The following is a 21137-nucleotide window of genomic DNA, read 5'->3' as shown; positions in this document are numbered from 1 at the left end:
AGATTCTCAAAGTAGGGTCCAGTAGGTGAAGTGTAATAGTTTTGGCTCAACAAAGTGAGTCTAGTCAATATCAAGATGACAATGATCGCATCAATGGGTAATTTCTTGAAAGATCATTAATTTTAGGTCTAGTATCATTCAACCTCTAATTTCTTTTTGTATCGTTAAAAATCCATCCCAAATTTGTTCGGGCATCCAGAAATCACTTATGATTGCTTAAATATTATTAACATTATGAGGTCACTATTGTTCCTTACAAAATAAGAGTGTTGATGAAAACGCGAGTTCAAATAATGAACTTCTAAAACTGGTTTTAATGTCGATAATTTTTTATTAAATTAGTGTCATTTTTGGATATGTTGCATATTTATTTTTTATGAGGATAAAATCCAAATAAAATGCTAAAAGTTTGGGTCTTTCTTGAAAATTGGCTCCCACGTCAAAAACGAGCATCTCCTTCTTCAACAAGGCTCTTTCTCCACTTATGATAATTTGTTAACTCTTTTTAACTTTTTGACAGCTGCACAAAGCGCAAATATCTTTGTAATCCCGAAAGAAAAATATCTTGTCCAAAAGTGAAAAATATCACCGAGGAATCTTACTTATTCACTATGGTGGTTCATGATTTATCTCAATCATACACTAGAACTGGAAATGTGTCACCTGGTTCTTGGTTGCAATTAATTATGGAGAAGCATATTTCCAATTTCATTTCCAATTTTATAAAGCAAGATTGGTGTTATCATCTTAGGGTTCAATTTGTCTTTATTAGTTTAATCGAGGGAAAATGATACAAATAGTTTTGAATTTTGATTTAATGAGCAACGTATCTTTGAACTTATAATTTGCTTAACTTTGTCCATGAACTAAATACGAAAATAAAATTTAATATACTCATTCCATTAATTCAAGTTCCGAGACAATATTAAACATTTTTATGTAATTCTACGTTAAACATATATCAAAACTAAGCATTAAACAAATTATAAATTCAAAGATTATATTGGATCACATTAAACAAATTGAAAGTTAGAAACCACATTATATATTGAGTAAAAATTCAGTGATTATTTATGTCATTATCCTTTTAAAAGACAAAGCAATGAAATTCAAATCTGCTTCGATTAATGAAATCCATAACTAAAACTCAACTGCGCTAGACAAATTCCATGCATTGAAATTGACGTTTGAAGCTCGAGATTGAAACTCAAATTCCTTTTATTGCCTTGAGCGCTTTCCGGCTCGTGATCACACGGATTGGCGCAACCTCAGATCAAGGTCAATACGAAGTCCACAAGGTCAATTCGAAGTCCACGGCCATAGATTGACCATTGACTCATAAAGTGACGGTCTAATGAGGGGAGGAGGAAGTCAAGGCGGGAGAGGAGGCCACGGCAATCGGCATTGTGGTGGCGGACGGACTGAGCGCTAAAGATAGCGGTCGACAGTGACGGCGGGATGTGCATGGGGGCGAAGTGCAAGGGGATTGAGTCGATTGAAATAATAAATCAATTTGACTTTATCTCAATATGTAATGTGATCTTAAACTTTAACTCAATATATAAATATTATTCTTGAACTTTTAATTTGTTTATTATGGTTCATAAAAGTTTTGATATATGTTTAATGTAGTTAAAACTATATGAAAATATTAAATGTAGTACTTCCATTAATTAAAATTGACAAAATATTCTAATTTGGCTTCTAATTTGATACATTTAAATGATGGACAAGAAACTAATGTTACATGTAGATCATCCACGTAGGATGTCCAACTTAATTCAACATATAATAATTACTTTAATTTGTTTAATTTGGAAAAAAATCGATTATTAATGTTATCTACATAGATTATTTTATCCCTATGAAGATTAAATATCTTAGATTGGATATTGGAAAGTCGGTAAATTCCATCAACAGATCAAATTAATTATATACCAAAAATTTCAATGATTACATTATATAAATTAAAAATTTAATAATGGTATTGCATATCAAGCCAAAACTCGGAGACCATTTGTATGGTTTTGCCAAAATTTTCTATGCAAATTCTGGTTGGTGTTTTTTTAATTAATTAATTAATTAATTAATCATTGGGTTGAGGAAATATATATTTTGTTTGATTGGCAATATTGGTGAAATATATATATATATATATATATATATATAAAAAAATATATATTTTTCTGGAATAAAAAATGTAAATACGTTTGGTAAATTTTTTTTTTTGTTTCTTTTAATTTTTTAATATTTTATTTTATTTTAATTGGCGATATCGGGCAACTCCGTCAAGGGATGCCAAAAAAACTTTCCCCTATGTGATCCGATGACGTCACGGATTCGCCATTGAGTCGTCATTTTCCGTAACCGTCATCGAACGAACTGACGGGAAAACGAATTTGATAAAGTTCCGATAGAAACTGTGAAACAGTAAACATTCATTTAGGAATAAAGAAGAAATTTTTCATAAACAGAAAAAGGCAATTACTTTCCCCAATGCGATGACGAGATCACATCGCGGAAAACGACGTCCAGAGGGAATCGAGTGGGGCCCACCTCGTGCCGGCTCACATTTATTTGATGTGAGATTCGCTTCGAGGCGCCACGTGTCCGATCGTACGTCCCCTGGCGGCCCAGCGCATTCTCGTGATCCCCTCATAATTGCACGGCGAAGCGTGAAAATCGTGACCGTTGGTCAGCGCCAGATTTGCACCGCCTCCGAGCCCCGACCCGCCGATATGCGGGGCAACCCGCTCCTTCTGGTTTGACCTGGGGAACTTTTTTTCTGCTTAAAAATGAAAGTTATTGTATCTAACACAGAATTGTACAAAATAAAAGACGAAAATTGTTTAACTATGCTAAAGCGGTTGTATCATAAAACCTAAATATATCGACTACTTTGGCAAGAATCTACTCACATATAACTTAAAAGCTTAGTTTGTAGGACCGTTTTTTTTTTTTAAATTATTAACACATTAACTTTATCAAGAGGAGCATAAAAAAAGGATGAATTATGAAAATAAATAAATAAATAAATAAATAACTATTGGAGGGCGGGCAAGGTGTAGGATCAAGGAAGTTCCCATTTGAGCCCCACGCCCCACTCGGGGGGGACTTTCTCCTCATCCCTATCCCACGCCTCGTAGTAGGAAAAATTGTCAAAAAGTTTAAAATTTATTGCATATTTACCAATTCAGTTTTAAACTTTTAAATTTTATCAATTCGGTTTTAAACCTCTTTACTTTCTACCAATTAAGTCAATTCGACTAATTTTGGTTAGAAATCGTTAACGTAAATACGGCGTGCCATATATGTCAACTGGCACTAAAGTGTACAATTTTTAATAATATGTTTTTGAATTTTTTCTGATTTTTTCTCTCTCTTCTTTTTGGCTTCTTATCCCTTTTGTCGATGGTTGGCCATAGGCCATGCCGAGACGGTTGTCCTTGTCCCCACAAGCAAGAACCAACTAGGCGAGGGCAAGCCTTAGCTAGGGGTGGCCTCACCAAGCATCGCATGCATGAGGGCTGGCCTTGCCAAATCTAATGAGGGAGCCCTTGCTAGGGTTCACCCTCACCCAAACGCCAAATCTAGCAAGGCCGGCCCTCACTCGGCATAGCCTTTGGCTGACGCCCGTGAGGCCATCTTGGCTTGGGCAGGGCCGGTCTCGCTTGGTCAGGTTGTGGATCTGGATTTTTCATTTCAACAAAATAGTGAGCTCGCCATCAGACTATGTTGTTTGCATCCTCTCGTGACATCACCGATTCGTCGCTGTTACCTTATTGTCAATAAACTATGTTGATCCAAACTTCCCAAGCTCAAGAATTTCGAAGTGTTGGCCTTTAAAAAATAGCTTTATTTATTTTTATTTTTATTATTATTATTATTATTATTATTATTATTATTATTATTATTATTATTATTTTATCAAGACTCTTGAATCTTCTCTAAGACACTCTACGTTCCAGCTAGCATGAATTGAGGCAGGAACGTCAACAAGTGCTACGCAAATTGAAGACCGGTATGGCGGTGGAAAAAAAGATAAGAGAGAGAAGCGGCCACTCATTGTCTCGGTTGGATCGCCCAAAACCATCTCCTTTTTCCCTATCTCACTTCAGCCATATGCCCAGCAAGGCATAGAAGCCAGCGGTAGAAAGTTCCTCTTCAAGCAAGAAGATCGGCCCTTTTTCTTTCAAGCCAGCATCGCGTCGCCGCCACCATAGTTTATCGAGAAACCGAGGCAAGTGGATATCCTCTGTTCTATCCTATGTTGATCATTTGTCGTGCAACAAGAATAGTTCAGTAGAACTCCAAAAATGTTGTTGAGATTTTTATTTAATCGAAATTTCGACTACGTTACTTATTTAATCAAAAGTTTCGCTACGTTACCTAGCTACGTTGTCGAATTCAAACTAGTTGAGCTCATGGTTAGGTTGTAGAGGCATGGATAGTCAATATTTGGCACGTGCGAGGCCGGAATGGCAGAAACTTTGAAGGAAAGTCGTCACTAGGCTGAGGGTAGGTTCGGCTCTAGCCCGCCCTAAAAGTTTGCTAATTTTGTACCAACTTATGTGGTGAAAATTTCATGTGGGTGTTCCCACAAGAATCGTCCCTTATTGACTGTTCTACTACATACTTTAATTTCATAATTTTTGGATTTCATATGATGAAAATATATTTGAAAAACTTTGAGATTCAAAATCTGTTTTTGGGTTCACTAGAATGACCTCTTTCTGCTTTTCATTTTCTACAGATTTCTCGGTCCAGAATTCTAAAATATGTTCTTCATAAAAGTTGTAGAGCACATCCCAAAATACCACATATTAAATTTTCATGATTTTTCAGTCTCATTTGGTCAATGGAATATTTATTTTTCTACTCAATTTCGTCTTGAAGATCTTGACTGTTTTGAGCCCTGCTTGCAAAAAATTATTTAGAATTGTATGAACTGAACCATATTTTGAGTTCTTCACGAAGGATGTTCCTTTAGGTCTTATCAACCTCATACTAAATTTTCATAATTTTTGAAGACCGATTACCCAGACAATAGCCATCGACTCTAAAGGCGTGTAGGATGCCTTATGAGGCTAGTTTAGGCCTGGAATGTGGGACCTTCCCAGGGCACCTCACTTGTCATCAGATATATATATATATATATATATATATATATATATATATATATATATATATATATATATATATCTGATGACAAGTGAGGTGCCCTGGGAAGGTCAACCCTTATTGGGCCTCATCTGGGCAAGGGCTCCCCTTGTTGGGGCTTGCCCTCACCTAATCAGGCCTCGCTTGGCTTGACATGGTTGGTGGTTGACCATTGCCGCCTGTGGTTGAAGGCTAGCCACCGGCAAAAGATAGAAGAAGCAAAAAAGAGAAAAATGAAAAAAAATGAAAAAAAATTACTAAGAATTCAAACAAAAATATCAAAATATTTGTCTATTTCAATGCCGTCTATCCTATATAACAACCGCTAGCATCCACATCAGCATTTTCTAATCAAAATTGGTCAAATAGACTAAATTAAGAAGAAATGAAAATATTTAGGACTGAATTGGTAAAAATATAATAAATTTAGAATTTTTTGGACAATCTTTCTGTGACGATCTCTTATCCCACATGGCCTAGGGAGGGAGTCCTGGACTAACTTATAAAGCTTGGGTCCCTCTAAACTGTATATACGCATTTTTTGGGGATAATATGAGCTGCTTTGAGAGGAACAAAACCGTGAGGACTTAGTGTCTAAAGCGGACAATATGTGTACAGTGGAGACCCAGGATGCTACAAATAGTATCAGAGTCGACTCCTGATCGCATGTGGGGGCCACAGCAAGGGCGCTGTGCCTTAAGGGGGGAGAATGTGACGACCCAGACCCAACCGCATGTGGGGGCCACAGTGAGGGCGCTGTGCCTTAAGGGGAGAATGTGGCGACTAAGACCCGAGACAGTACGGAGGGATGGACTGAGATCGCTTTGGTAGTACACGGGTGAGGTTAATGGCATGTCTCCCATCCCACATTGCTTAGGGGGAGTCCTGGGGCTAGTTTATAAAGGCTTTGGTCTCTTTAATCTGTATAACGCGTTTCACGTACGCTTTCGCTACGCTGAAAACAAAGTCGTGAGGGAGGGTGGGCCGGTGGGCCACGCCTCCAAAGCGGACAATATGTGTACAATGGAGAACTCGGGATGTTACAAGTGGTATTAGAGCCGACTCCCGATCGCATGTGGGGCCACAACAAGAATGCTGTTCTGACTCCCGACCTCGTGTTGGGCCACAACGAGGATGCTATTCTGTTAAGAGGTGAAGAGTGTGACGGTCTCTTGTCCCACATCGCCTAGGGAGGGAGTCATTGACTAACTTATAAGGCTTTGGTCCCTCTAAACTGTACATACGCATTTTCTTGGGGTAGTATGGGTTGCCTTGAGAGAAACAAAGCCGTGAGGACTTAGTGTCCAAAGCGGACAATATTATACAGTCGTATGATCAGAATGAATGAGACTTTCTTCAAGAATGCTTAATCAAGATGGGTTTCCGTGATAAGTGGGTACAATCTGGCTGACATTTCCTTCTTTAATTCTTCGTTTTTAGGAACACAGAGTCGTCCCTGGCATCTTACCAGTCCATCTTCAGAGACTTGAAATTCTGGTCTTTTTCCTAAAGACTATACTGCTTCTTTAGTTTGTTTACTCTATTTTTCAACTGAATTACATTAAAATGGAGTTCTGTTTGTTTATTGAATTCGGCATGTATGTTATTTCACCCTACTTTGTTGTAGGTACAAGTGAGGCGATTTCCCTTTTTCACCTCTTCTACCAAACTTTGTGCATTGCTATAAACATGGCAGTAACGTCTAGAACTCCACATTATAATCTATAATATAGATCAAACTTTGCATAGATTAGTATGGTCATAGAAGATAACCCACATTTTATCATTGCTAGTATAACTTACTAGCAAGTGTTTTTGTGTTTTTCTTGTTCTACAATTTTGCAGTATTTCATGGCGTTCGATTAAGAGTATATAATCTAAAACCACTGGTTTGAGCTTTCATTTTATTATTGAAAGGTAACCCATTGTTCTTGATACAGTTCTGTCCAACGAATGGAATGGAAGACAATCCTCTAAAGATTGTCCAATGACTAGTTTGGAAAAGGAGGAGTACATAAAAAGATCAAGGTGCTGAGGAGCATAAAGAGACAAGGCTAAAATTTAAAATTCCAAAGTTTGGACGATCTTCAAATCATACCCTTGTCTTTTGAAAAATAAAATACTATGATTGTGAGAGATATACAAAAAGAATGACTTACTGAGAAAGTGTGGTCCATCATGCGATTTCAGACCTCCAGATTGCGGATGGAATGGGGTGGTTATGGTTCTGAACATTTCACAGCAAGTGTTGACCCTCATAGTAACGTCTCGGTTTGATTACAACCATTGATCCTCTTTTCTTGCACTTCTGCCAACTATATGGTGAATGCGTTTGATTGAAGCAAACCTCATCTTTCAAGTTTATATGCGATGCATTATGAAGAGTGAAGACTTGTATTTTTGTGTACATATCGGAACGTGAGAAAAAAACAATATTATACAATGGGGCCTTGGTCGTTACAAAGTCCTCACGACTTTAAAACGCGTTGTGCAGGGCAGAGGGCCATCCTGCGGGCCTTCCCTCTCCCAAGCTATAATATTGTCCGCTTTGGAGGCGTGGCCCATCGGCCCACCCTCCCTCATGGCTTTGTTTTTAGCGTAGCGAAAGTGTACGTAAAACGCGTTATACAGATTAAAGGGACCCAAGCAAACTAGCCCTAGGATTCCCCCTAAGCGATGTGAGACAGGAGACATGCCCTTAACCTTACCAGCGTACTGCCAAGGCGATCTCAGTCCATCCCTCTGTATTGCCTCGAGTCTGGATCGTCACATTCTCCCCCCTTAAGGCACAGCGCCCTCGCTATGGCCCCCACATGCGGTTGGGAGTCAGCCCTCACGGCTTTAAAACGCGTTATGCAGGGGCAGAGGACCATCCTGTGGGCCTTTCCTTTCCCAAGCCATAATATTGTCCACTTTGAAGGCATGGCCCACCGGCTCACCCTCCCTCACGGTTTTGTTTTCAGCACAATGGAAGCGTACATGAAACGCGTTATACGGATTAAAGAGACCCAAGCCTTTATAAACTAAGCCCCATGACTCCCCCTAAGCGATGTGGGATGGGAGACATGCCCTTAACCTCACCCGCGTACTGCCAAGGCGATCTCAGTCCATCCCTCCGTACTACCCCGGGTCTAGATTGTCATACTTTCACAACTTTCCGGCTCTTTGTAACGATAGTGACGTGGTCCTCCAACGACAGGTCTTTAATGTTTACGCTTCTGACTACGGAGGATGGGCATCACGTGGCAATCCAATCATGGAGGAATACGACACAAGAAGTAATAAGTAACCCAAGCAAAATGCACAAAGGTTCAGGGACACGATCGAATAAAACAAATGACTCAAAAAAACAACATTCCCAGAGGACCACTGATATCATCCTATACGAGAAATATAGTCACTTCATATGCCAGCTTTTTCTTGGTACTTTTTATGCCTTGAGCGGGCCGCCCGGGCGTCCATTCGATCGTCCATTGACTCGAGCGGAAGAAGCTTTGTCTACAAGTTGAATTTTTTTTGGGGAGAGGGGGATAGGGGAGGAGAATCGCCTCCATGCCGCTCCTTTTTGACACTGAAAGACCCGAAAGAGGAGGAGGTGCACGTGAATTGATTCCCCCACGGACGGCGTCTTCAAAGCAGTCTATGATCTCTTCCCAATTTCACCCCCAATCTTTTTCCCCATTCTTTAGTTAGACGTACAACATTCCATGCAAAGTCCGTTGGGTTCTCCTTGCTCCCACCACCACTTGGATCGATCCATGCTTGTCTTCCTTTTAGCTTTGCAAGTGGAACATCTAAGGTTTGTCTTATTTTGTGAAAGACACTACCTTTCTCTTGTTTTTCTCTTCTTTATTGATGGATTTTTTTATTTGATAAGCCAAGTTAAACCCGTCCGCCCATGTTGGACAAAACCTAGCCTATAAAAGAATGGCCCGTAAGAGGAAAGTGTAGTTATTTTCTAAATGAAAATAAATGTAATATATAAAATAAAAAGTAAAATGGATAACAATACCTATAGCGTTTCAAAAAGAAAATACGCTTCTCCATTTTTCTTTCCTTTGAAACAGTATACTCCCTCTTGAAGAACGGAACTCCAGGATTTCAAAGGATTCATTTGAGGCTATGACTTAATTTAATCAACAAACAAGGTATGTCATCCATGATATACCTTCAATTGGTATTATATGTTTTCGGGTTCATTTCCGCATTTGTTTTTCAGTATTTGATAGTTCGAGTATCGATTTGATTCTTAGGAATTTGTTTCTAACATTTATGTTAGAGAGGCTGTTCTCCCATGTGCTAAAGAAGTCAATTGACTTGTCCCGAGATTACAAATAGACCAGACAAATTCTTTAATATCAGTTACAGTTTAGAGAAATATAACCTTGACAAGAAAAAAATCAAGAGATTTTATGATTGAATGTCTCGGGAACGGATTGGCCATGGTTAAAAGCAAGAGAAAAGCTAGAATTGCATCAGCAAATTTTTTTCATATGTACCTTGAAATAGACTCGTGAATTATTTTGAATAGAATGTAAAATGTGATGCACATGGATTATGAATTTGAAAAGAGCAATCCTAATTAATACTCAAAAAGCATACTACGTCATAAAAGGTTCAGTGTACTAAGGACATCCAATTACAAGAAAGCCTTCGACATGAAGTTTTTAAAATTTTTATTTTTTTCTTTTCGCATCTCTTAGAAATGGAGTCCGATGTCGATTTCGAAAGGGTTCACTTATAATTGGATGGTAGCAAAGACCATTTAACTTTTCTTTTTCTAACCCGAAGCTTTTCCAATAATCGGGAATTGAGCTATGTCTATTCACACCACGACATACGTCATACGGCTGCATACCCACCACTTGTATACTTATCTTTACTTCCACACAAGTACTCATTTTGCTCAAACATCACAATCCCGCCCCCCACTTTACACCCCCGTGTGGGAGATTGGAGAATTGAGCTTTCCATGATCTCAATCTTCACATTTTTCGCATAAGCAGGATAGGTTGGCCACTGCTTATCAAATAAGAACACTGCCCGACGCCTTATTTTGTGCATTGTTTGGAAAACCTTACATATAATACTCCTCGTGTCGACATCGATGGAGGGGGGCTTCAACTTGATGCGCTACATGCCATGCACAGTCCGTGGATAAGATTTTCACCTTTCTTTTTTCCCCTTGTTCACTTTTTCCACAAAAGGAATCCTTCCCTTTTTTTTTCTTTTCTTACATGTTCTTTCATATTCTTTTTCCCTTCATCCCGTTGTATTTTTTTTAATAAAGAATTGCGTCGCCCCACTACAGCCAAATCTGATACCCCAGGAACATCCTTTTTCTTGAGAAAAAATGGGCGTTTCGGAGGAGGCCTGAGGAAGGTCGTCGAAAGAACGAGGAGGTAACGAGGGAGTTGCTTTGTTTAAGCAAAGAAAAAGTGGAAAAAAGATTATGGGGCAAAAAAAAAAAAAAAAAATGTGAAAGGAAGAGAGCATGTTGACGATAAGGTGTGGAAGCGACCCTTGGAGATGGCAAAGGTGAATTAAATGTGTGTGAAGTAGGGGGTGGCTCTTATCACTGCCTTATCAAGATATGGTTCTGTCCCTGTGTCTCAAAGTAGCACTTTATCAACCTCCTTTCTTTTCGTTGCTGATTTCCTTCTTTCGTGTGCCATGGGTTCATCCCGGGACATGAATGTCGCGCGTCCTTTCTCGTTCATCGGGAAAGCGCATGGTACTTTGGTCCTCATTGATCAGGGATTGTCGCTTTAGGATACTTTGTGGCTTGTGAAAAGAAGTTAGATTTTAGCTACTGCATGATAGCCGGCTCTTAGCTAATCATGCCGTAGTAAGTAAGCCTCGAAGTCATATCTTTTCGAGCTGTCCCTCTCCTCATAGTAGCATCGCTCGTCAGAAAAAAAGAACCTACAACATCATTATGCATAACGTGGGAATTTAATGGCATGAACCTTTCTCTCCTTAAATGTTAACTCGCTTTCAACCAATTCGGCGAAATAATTATCCAAAAAGTCCTTAATCTATTAAATTTTTGCCAATTCAGTCCAAAACCTTATAATTTATCTTTTTTTTATTGGACTTTATTCTCATTCTCGACTTTTTTTCCTACTTTATCGCAAGGTGTGAGAGTTGAAACTTATCTCTATTCAAACCTCCCACCTTTCTTTTTTCATGTAAGAGCAGTGGCCATTGATAATTTTTGTCAATTGAGCCTAAACATTTCTACACTTTGCCAACTGGATCAATCTTATCCAATTTTGGCCGAAAATCACTAATGTGAATGCTGGCTGTCTTAAGTGAACAATCTTTAATATATTTTACTATTTTTTTGAATTTTTTTTTATAATTTTTTCCTTTCTTCTTCCTTTTGTTGATGGTTGGGCAACAGTTGGCCTCACCCTGGGCCAGGGCGGCCCGCCGGTTGCTACTAATTGTCACTTTCCTGCAATTTGCCTTGCAAGAAGACAAGTGAAAGTTCTGGCCCACTCAAGAAATGGAAGTTGACGAACTCAAGCTGTCATCGCTGAGCAATGTCAGGAGCTTGTCGTGTCCCAGACCTTAGACTTCAATACCGACTACGCCTTCCAACTCCAAATGCAGGAAGCCATGAGTGCTAGTGAGGCTAGTGAGACCACCTTGGCCTTGGCGTTGCCTAGACGAAGGCAACACTCGAAGAAGTTGCCTTGGCTTGGGGAAGGGTTCGCCTCGGCAGATCTAGCGAGGGGAACCCTCACCCTCGCTCTCGCCTAGGCGCCAACCCGCCCCGTCATCACCTATGGTTGGCCATTGACAAAAGGAAAAAAGAAAGGAAAAAAAAAAGAGGAAAAAGAAAAAAATATTAAAATAGAAAAGTATTATAAAAAATTATCTGCGTTAGCGCCCATTATGCCACGTAAGATGGTTAATGTTCATATAAGTGATTTTCGGCTAAAATTGACCGAATGGACTCAATTGGAAAAATATGAAAATGTTTAAGACTCGGTTATTAATTTGAAAGGTTTATGATTGAATTGACAAAAGTATAATAGATTTATGACTTTTTGGATAATTTTCCTTCAATTCGGCTATTCAAGAACATGAAAGTAGGGTTTTACGGGGGTACACAACAATGATCCTTTTCCATGTGCGATTTGCTCGTGGACTATACTTAGTTAACTCGATTGCTCCTAGCAGCTAGAGAGAAAGAGTCCCGTGATTTCAGTGATGAATGAAGTCAAAAAATCATCAATCGGAATCATTTCCTTATCACGACTTTGCGAAACCTAATCTCATTAAAGTATCTTGCATTATGATAGTCTTGAGGGCCGAAAGCTGGTGTGAACATTATGACATTGAGAGATGAAATTGTCGTAGAGCTGCGCCAGTACATAGCCTCGTAGATCGACAACCCTTTTGGCCACGAGAGTTCACAATCGTTGGACCAAAGAGAATCTCTCGACTGCAAGGCAAGCAACTTGTGGAAATTCTCGTCTCTTTCGATGTTGGTTTCTGAGTTGATGATTGACGATGATGGTGTAATTCCATCTAGCCGCAAAAGGAAAAGAAAACTTTAGACGTCACGACACTGCTCGTGGAAAGGAACATACGATAACCCCTACGAGTATTTTCCATTATGGCAAGAGGAAAAAAGAAGTCAAGCCTTAAATCGTAAGTTTGTGAAAGTCATGGCGGGAGTTGCACATTGAGCTTTTATCCCCCAAGTCGACGAGAAAATATTGGGTGGTCCGAGAGCACTATGTCAGCGTGGTCTCCGATATTTTCTCCAAGTTGATGTAGAGTCTTGTCGGATACTTTGCGCGTAATCAATCATACGCAGAAGATAAGGAAAAAGTAGAAAAGAGAGAAAGAAAAGGACTTATGTGCTTTAAATCAACACCTTGTTTCGCAACATCAATAAGCCATATACTTCTTTGAATTTAGAAGACGAGGGGGTGGCTAGATTATATATAAACACTTCGGCAAAGCCGTCCTTCGACTAGATAGAATGCACTCTCGATCTCTTTTGAATTGTTTGATTAGAAAGAAGTCTCGTCGACATATTTGCAAGGGTTTTGCTCGTATATCATCTCCATGCATTGTTGTAACGATAGAACAAGTTGCCGGCAATTTGCGATGAAAAAGGATCAACTTACGTAACCGAACAAAAACACAAGTTGTCAACAATTTCTGCTTAACTAAAGTGTTTTTTCTAGGACTGACGTTATCAGAGAAGTGCATACATGCACCGCCAAAAGGAAGGGATCAAAAGTGAAGGATAGAATCCAATTAAAATGCTTATCCATGCAGGCTCGGCTATTATAATAATCCGTGTCATGCACAAGTTGGACTTCGCGGCGTAAGTGATCGACTCAAGTTGCGGACAAGTTGGACTTGGCGGTGTAAGAGATCGACGCAAGTTGTGGAAACCTGAGTGTTTTGCTGACTACTTTTTACCATACGAGGTAAGAAACGATGGATGCTACGACGATTTTGCTGACCTGCTCGGGTCCTTCACGACTCTTATTTATTGGACACAAATTGCGCAACCCCAAGATCTCCATAACCAGAACATGAACATGCATAATTGAGTAGAAAGATTAACGCACCTGTTTTGGGATCCATCGAATATAAAGCGGAAGTAGAAAAAGGATTACTCACATATATCAAGGGGATCCACGCATCAAGTCCTTCTCCTCTATTGCCCTCCGTATCACTGGCTTAATGAGGCGGCCCTCTCACGTTTAGCGTTAGGTAAACGCCCCTTAGGTGTGGATACATGTGAGAATTAGGGTTAGAGGCCGGTTATTAGCCTTGTGCATATATCTTGTGATACATAAAGAAATGTTAACCATAAGGACAAGACATATGTGGGTTCATTGGAACCATAAAGCATTCTCTAGTGGCATAAGTTTTTGTGACACCTAAGGTAAGAGAATGGTGACTGACAAATGGGATCTCTCTTGAGAGATGTTATCCATTTGACACTTGATTGAGAATAAAAAACGACATTTATAAATATGTCATTACATCAACCATATAGTGGATATTGTAATCATGCTCTCACAAATAGACTATATAGTTTGATGGTATAACTGATCGTCTTTCTTTAACAAATCTTCTTAATAAAGCTGCAACCACTTCATTCTGCACTTGAGAGGTTTAAGAAATTTCATTATAAACTATATCAAGAATAGTACCCTGAACCTCAACAAGTTTAGTTTATGGTACAGGAGATTCCACAATTGTCTGTATCACAATTATCTATTTAGGCAAAGACAAAGACACATTGATTTTCCATCGTGCTATTATCCTTAATAGTCTGAGAGCAGCTATCCTCGTTAGAAACTTTACAGTATGTGATATCATAATTCTTGTATCTTCTTTAGGGTCATAAAATCAAAACCCCTTTAACAATCTTTGCAGATGTGTACTAATTTCAATATCAGACAAGACATAATTTCAAGCAACTAAGGCTTCCATCATCTTATAGCAGTGCAGTCCGCAGACAAACCTCTTTTCAAGTGTTCCAGAATGGAACGTTTCATGGACAGTAAGCAAATTCAATTGCTCTTTTCTCAAGCAACAAATCATATGTCCACAACTTAAAATTTGAAACAGTAAAAACTTCAATAATAATGAAGTTATTAATTACAGAAAATGTGACTGAAAATCAAGCAATGTATATAATTAGCATCATGTGAGCACTGTGTAACTTGACATACAAGTACACATCCAGAGAGTTACATGCATAATCATATAATCACATTTGGGCAGAATACATGACATGCAGTTGTACACTCTCCACATGATAGTGATTATGAGAATATATTCCAATTAATTGAGTCCACATTAGGAAAACTCTTACATTATCTACTACTTGATATGGGAAATATTAATGCTGCCGAATCGGCAAGCTGGAAGAAAGGTGCTAAGTTGCTATCCTTCTTTTTCCCGGATGGAAAGATCGGGCAAAAGAGTGGGAAAGCGAGTGCTTTCATGACCTTGTTTAGTCCCAGACCGAAGAGGAAAGAGCCTCCCCAAAAGGTCTTCGTCTCCTCACCTTCTTCTTGCTTTTAGGCGCTGGCACGTGATCATCTCCGGGAGCAAAGTGGGACACTGGCCCTGCGCTTTTCTTGGATGATCTCTCCGTGACTTTTAACTCTGAATGACATTCACGTCATAGCAGGAAACCCTAGTGGCCGAATGGAGAGGTGATGGGAAGAGACGTTCGTGCAGCCGTGCGTGGAGCTTGTCATTAGTTTCAGTCTGATAACACATGTTTAGCTTTGAACCAGCAATCTCGTAAATGATCCTGTAACCACATCAAATGCTTTGATTTCTTTCTTCAACTGCCTCTTTTCTTCACACTTGCCTCATGACCGTGTCGATCAGGCTCTTACTGGGAAAATTCTTTCTAAAAAAGTCTTAAGCCTAATCGTACATATATCAACTTGATTCTAAACTTTTTAATTTAGTCTTAAATCTTTGCACAATTTGCCAACTTGGTCCATTCCGACTAATTTGCCCGAAAATCACCGACGAGGATATCGTCCGTTTTACGTGGCATGACCGGTGACGACTTGGATAATTTTTGCATTCAATATATTTTCCTTCTTTTTGTTTTTTTATTGTGGGATGCTGTCTAACCAGTAACCACTAGCCCAATGACCAAGCGAGGATCACCAAGGGGCTTGCCATCCACAATAAAATAAAATAAAATAAAATAATTTAGAAGTTTCTCTAAATTATTGCAAAAATTGTTCATATTAATGTCGATTGTATTAAGTAAAATGATTGGTGTCAACATTAGCAATTTCCACCCAAAATTGACTGAAAAGACCTTATTGGGCAATCGTCATTTATGGTTAAATTGAAAATTTTAAAACTGAATTGTTATTCATATGATAGATTTAAGAATTTCTTTGCTAATTATTTTGCTAGTCACTAGGTTTCAACTTGGTTGAGAGAGAGAGAGAGAGAGAGAGAGAGAGAGAGAGTTGCACTCTTAGTTGTGCTAGTGACTGCACCATTATCTTAATAAAGACAATCTTCCAACCGATGCCAACCGTTGGCACGAACGAAGAGAAAGAAATACCAAGTTGCAGCAGACAAAGGTGGCAGCTCAAAAAAGGAAGTATAGTCACATCGCAAACTAATCTACTTTGTCAAACACTAAGAAGCAACAGGTCATAACACTACTTCATCTTCCAACGAAATTCCATTGCTCTTCTACATTCTAATGCTAACTCTAAAATATAATCTAAACATCGAATCACATTCTAGCGTCGAAAACTAATGGAAATAAAATAGGATTGATTGGGATCTATCGAGTCTCGGATAGTTGACCGACAGCTGACTTAAAGCCTTTCCATCGTCATTGCCCTCGGAGAAAATCTTGAATCTACAATTTTGCGAGCTGTCACCCTCGATTTCCATCATCATCACCCTCGAATCGACAAAAGATTATCGTCATTGTCTGTCTCCTTCCCCCTATTTTTTTTTTTTTTTATCCTTCATCTCCCTTCATCAAAATTGAATGCGAGCCAATTCAGGGGCCCCTGTTCTGATACCAAAAACCGAAGCTGCGTGTCGTCTGTAGACTTGAAGCCGACCTTTCCTGCACCCGACTCCTCAAACCATGCGGACGACTTTCTTTTTTCTGCTTCGTCTTTTGTTTCTGCCTTCGGGAACCGATTTCTCACGGCGCACGCAGAATCCCGATGCCCCTCCCTCTGCTCTGCCATGCAGCCTTCCGAAACTCGGAAAGACTTTCTCCCCACCATGGGTTTGCATCGGCATTTTGTTAATGGGGTGACAACACCTCTCCTCTTCACTCGCTCGCGGACAGAATATATATTTTATAGTAGATTTAACATTTATTTTATAACAAAGAAAGTTACCAGCTCTGTCGAGATCTAGCGAGCCTAAACATGTATCTTTAGATATTGAGATTTCCATATGAAAAATTAACATAGATGGGCGGAGAAGTTGCTAAACTGCCACGAAAAGCTGCTACTGGGGCTGATCACCGGGGCCTTTTTGGTTTTGAGGTCTAAAAGTCACATGTTTGGAATAAAACACCCCAAAATTATATTCAAGAATTGCGACTTTAAAAAAAAAAACCGCTCTGAATTGAATTTTAAATTTTATTTTTATGCAACATCAAGAACAACACACTATACATATAAAACAATTCAGTATCGCAACCGTGCTATACATACATCCAAAACAATACATTTATACACTAGAAGAGTCGAATAGATATAACAAAAAGCGTGGAATGCACAACCGACTGGATTGAAGAAGGAATCATGGAAAGTAGCCAATCAATAGCGCATCACTTGTACTCCGGGAATGGTTTTCACTTCAACGGAACTGCGCAAACGATTTATCTCTTCTGCAGATTCGGTACGCCACTCCGTACGACACCATCAAGAGATCCAGAAATCGTTCATGTAAGTACTTGTAGAACTGGCGGCCGCCATCCCCTCCAGTATATTGCTCCTGTTGGAACCAGAAAAGCAAAATAACAGATGAGTCACGAGTTCATACAATCCGAGATACACAGTTACTAAAGAAGCCTGCATTCTGCTACAGAAATCATCAGAATTCCACAGAAAGATCACCTCAAATTCTTACCGGAAGTTCCAGGCGGCAGCGCCACTTGTTTCGCACAAAGCGTAATAAATCCTCGACAGATTCATCATTGTACTTGGATCCCTGCCTAAGGTTATGATCTATGTAGTCAATCCATTTCCCATTAAAAATCTGTTGCTTCTTGCTCTTTAATTTCTTTTGAAGCGATGTGCGACGTTCTTCTTGCACGTTATACTGTGGACTGCGCTGATGTCTCACTGATAGTCTGTCGCTGAGGAAACACAAAAAATCCAGACTCTTTTCTGAATTCCAACAAATGGGAGGATAATAGTCCTTCAATTCCTCTGAGCTGCAAACAATGCCAAGAAGATTCAACTCCCCGAATTCATAATCATCGCAAATATGACATTGAAAATGGCAATGATGCAAATTAAAGATGACAGGACTCACACCTAAATTTGGGATTAGTCAGCAAACATCAAAGATTCATGTGCACGTCGTTCTTTTTTTGGTTTAGTTGAGCGGTGAATGATGGATCATTCATCAAGACATCTTTAAGATCAAACTCTGCAAAGATTTGGTCCACGTTATCCTCATAGACATGACCTCGCTGCCTGTATCATAAAATAAGGTAGACATTATCACCTAAATAATCAATAAGCAAGATTTTACTTTGTCCAGGTCAAAACATAACAATTTAAAGTTACCTCAGCCGTTGCTTTATAACAGATTCAAGACAATCGTCAAGGTCAGCAGGGGCTCTGCTCTGATCATTGAGCGACCAACGGCCACGCCACCTAGTTGAATCAACGAAGGATAACAAACTCTGGGGATCTTGGGGGTTGGAAGACATCGGTGACCAGACGAACACAAGAGCTCTAACACCCTCAGGATCTCTGGAAACTCTCAGAGCTTTAACGAAAACAACGACACCGAAGTTGGAGTGGACCCTTTTCAGTAGCCAAAGCAACGAATAAAGATGAAGCACAATGTGCGTCGATGAAGAGGGCGAGATGGATCGACGGGTGACGAGAAAGGGAGAACTTCCAAGAGAAGCAACAAGAACAGGGGACGAGGCAGGGCTTTTCGGAGTGGTTGGTGGGAGAGAGAGAGAGAGAGAGAGGAAAGAAGAGGAGGGGCTCCGAGATCTGCACACCCTAAAAAACGCTAAGCCCTCCACCGCCTCCCAGAGAATTGGCAGAGGAAAACTCTGCGAACTGCACTTGATTTTTTTCTCTGTTTTGACGTCCTGTTTCCTGAGAAAAGGGGTGGGACGGAAGGAGGCAGAGCTCAGTTGGTGGTGGCGCAGTTGCCTCAATCCTCTGCCCTTGCTTTGAATCCCCTTATTTATGCGTGGGATACACTTATATGTGCGCATGATGCATTCATATTAAAAAACCAGCAAATTGCATGAGATTTGTGATGGGAAATGTAAGCTCAAGTTACACCGCCAGACTCTGTTTTTTTTTTTTTTTTTGGTCAGGAACTGGTAATATATTATATAATAGTAGCATTACAACCAGAACTAGAAATATCAACTGCTAAAATATCGAGCAAAGGAGCCGGAGGAAAGGAAGCCCAAGAAGGCATCAAAAAACCATTGTCATGGGCCTTTGCAGCCCAATCCGCAGCAGCATTGGCCGTTCTAGGGCAAAACGAAAATCGCGACTGGACGAGGCGAGAAAGAAGAAACGCAGCTTCGGCTATGAAGGGGCGAACCTCCCATGGCGACAGAAGAGGATCGTGCACGGCGTCCACCAAAACTAGGCAGTCAGATTCAATGAGCACGGGATCAGAGGTTCGGTTTGAGTTGATCAAATGATTGAGAGCAAAACACAAAGCTTGAGCTTCCACCTGCAAAGCAGACGACGCGGTTACGATCTTGGTAAGTCCTTCAATGATTTTTCCTTTATGATCTCGGCAAACAAAGGCGGCGATCCCCGATCATTGCCTCGGCTTGAAAGCCCCATCTACATTCAACTTAAGAACTCTGAATCGGGCGGACGCCATAAGCTGTCCAGATCCGGATGCGGTCGATCCACGAAGCGAAGAGATGGCAGCAATACTGACTGATTTGTGAGCTTCAGCTATAACAAAGGATGGAGCAGGACTCTGATGACGAAATATAAACCGATTGCGGGACTTCCAGATATTCCACAGAAGCGTGGCGATGAGCGTAGATCCAGGTAACTGTTTTTTATTAGCAAGTATGGTAGCTAGCCAGTCTTCAATACGTGTAATTTCTGCTGGTTGTATGGGACAGTTGATTTGTGGGTTAGACCAGATGTGGGAAGTCCAAGGACACAATAAAAATAGATGCTCTGAGGTTTCAGGTTGTTTAGCTGAACATAGGGTGCAAATGGGATCGGGGCAGAGATTTCGCCGAAACAAGTTAACCTTAGTGGGAAGGGCATTTTGGCATAATGACCAGATGAAAATTTTAACTTTGGGTGGGATTTGGAGTTTCCATATTTGCCTCCATAAGATGTTAGGAGGCTGATAAGAAGAAGATGGTTTAGATATAGGAGTGCAGAGGCTCTCCTGGCTAAGAATAGTGTAAGCACTTTTAACAGTGTAATTTCCTTTAGATGTACTCGGCCAAATAAGCTGGTCTGATGCGAAGCCTGGTCTAAGAGGAATCTTAATAATTTCTGCAATAGTAGTGCTATCATACCAACAATTCAGTAAATTCAGATTCCAGAGGTTAGTAGTAGAATCAATCAGTTCAGATACCTTTTTAGGTTCCTGTGCAGCAGCATAACCTCCTATTTTCCCTTTCGGTAGCCACCTGTCTTCTCTAATCCGGATACTAGATCCATCTCCGACCGACCATTGAGTTGAAGGTAATATGGATTCCCTGCCCATAATGATACTCGCCATCCCAGGAAGAGCGAGTTCCTTTTGATGCGATAGAAAATCTCCGAACGAAAATACAGCCCTTTAAACAGATGCGCCCATAATGAGGTAGGCTGAGTTAGGAGACGCCAAGCTTGTTTACCCAACATAGCTTTATTAAACGCCACAAGGTCACGAAACCCGAGGCCACCCATCTGTTTTTCAGCTTTTAAAACATCCCAGCTTTTCCAATGGATTCCAGATTTTCGACTGTCATTTTGCCACCAAAATCTTGCTATCTTTTTTTCAATAGACTTACACAGCGAGACAGGGATCTTGAATATTGACATAGCAAACTGAGGTATTGCCTGCACAACACTTTTAATGAGAACTTCTTTACCACCCTTCGAAATAAGACTCTCTTTCCATCCATCTAGCTTAGTATTGACTTTCCTAGTATCCAAGCAAACATTTCTCTTTTAGATTTGCCCCAATCCGACGGAATCCCAAGGTATCTTCCTGTTTTAGTTAAGATTGGGATTCAAGTT

The 21137-nt window shown here is 40.0% G+C and overlaps 1 long non-coding RNA gene across 1 annotated transcript; it reads right to left on the bottom strand.

The window, feature by feature from the left end:
* Window positions 1-17285: 17285 nt before the first annotated feature.
* Window positions 17286-19091, bottom strand: LOC104428850. The gene is made up of 4 exons (XR_005546826.1): window positions 18462-19091; window positions 18207-18368; window positions 17797-18103; window positions 17286-17661 (listed from the first exon to the last, which is right to left on the bottom strand). It is a non-coding gene; the product is annotated as an uncharacterized LOC104428850 (long non-coding RNA).
* Window positions 19092-21137: the final 2046 nt, after the last annotated feature.

Source organism: Eucalyptus grandis, chromosome 10 (genome assembly GCF_016545825.1).
Source record: "Eucalyptus grandis isolate ANBG69807.140 chromosome 10, ASM1654582v1, whole genome shotgun sequence".
NCBI lineage: Eukaryota > Viridiplantae > Streptophyta > Magnoliopsida > Myrtales > Myrtaceae > Eucalyptus > Eucalyptus grandis.
This window is presented reverse-complemented; position numbering and strand designations above follow the sequence as displayed.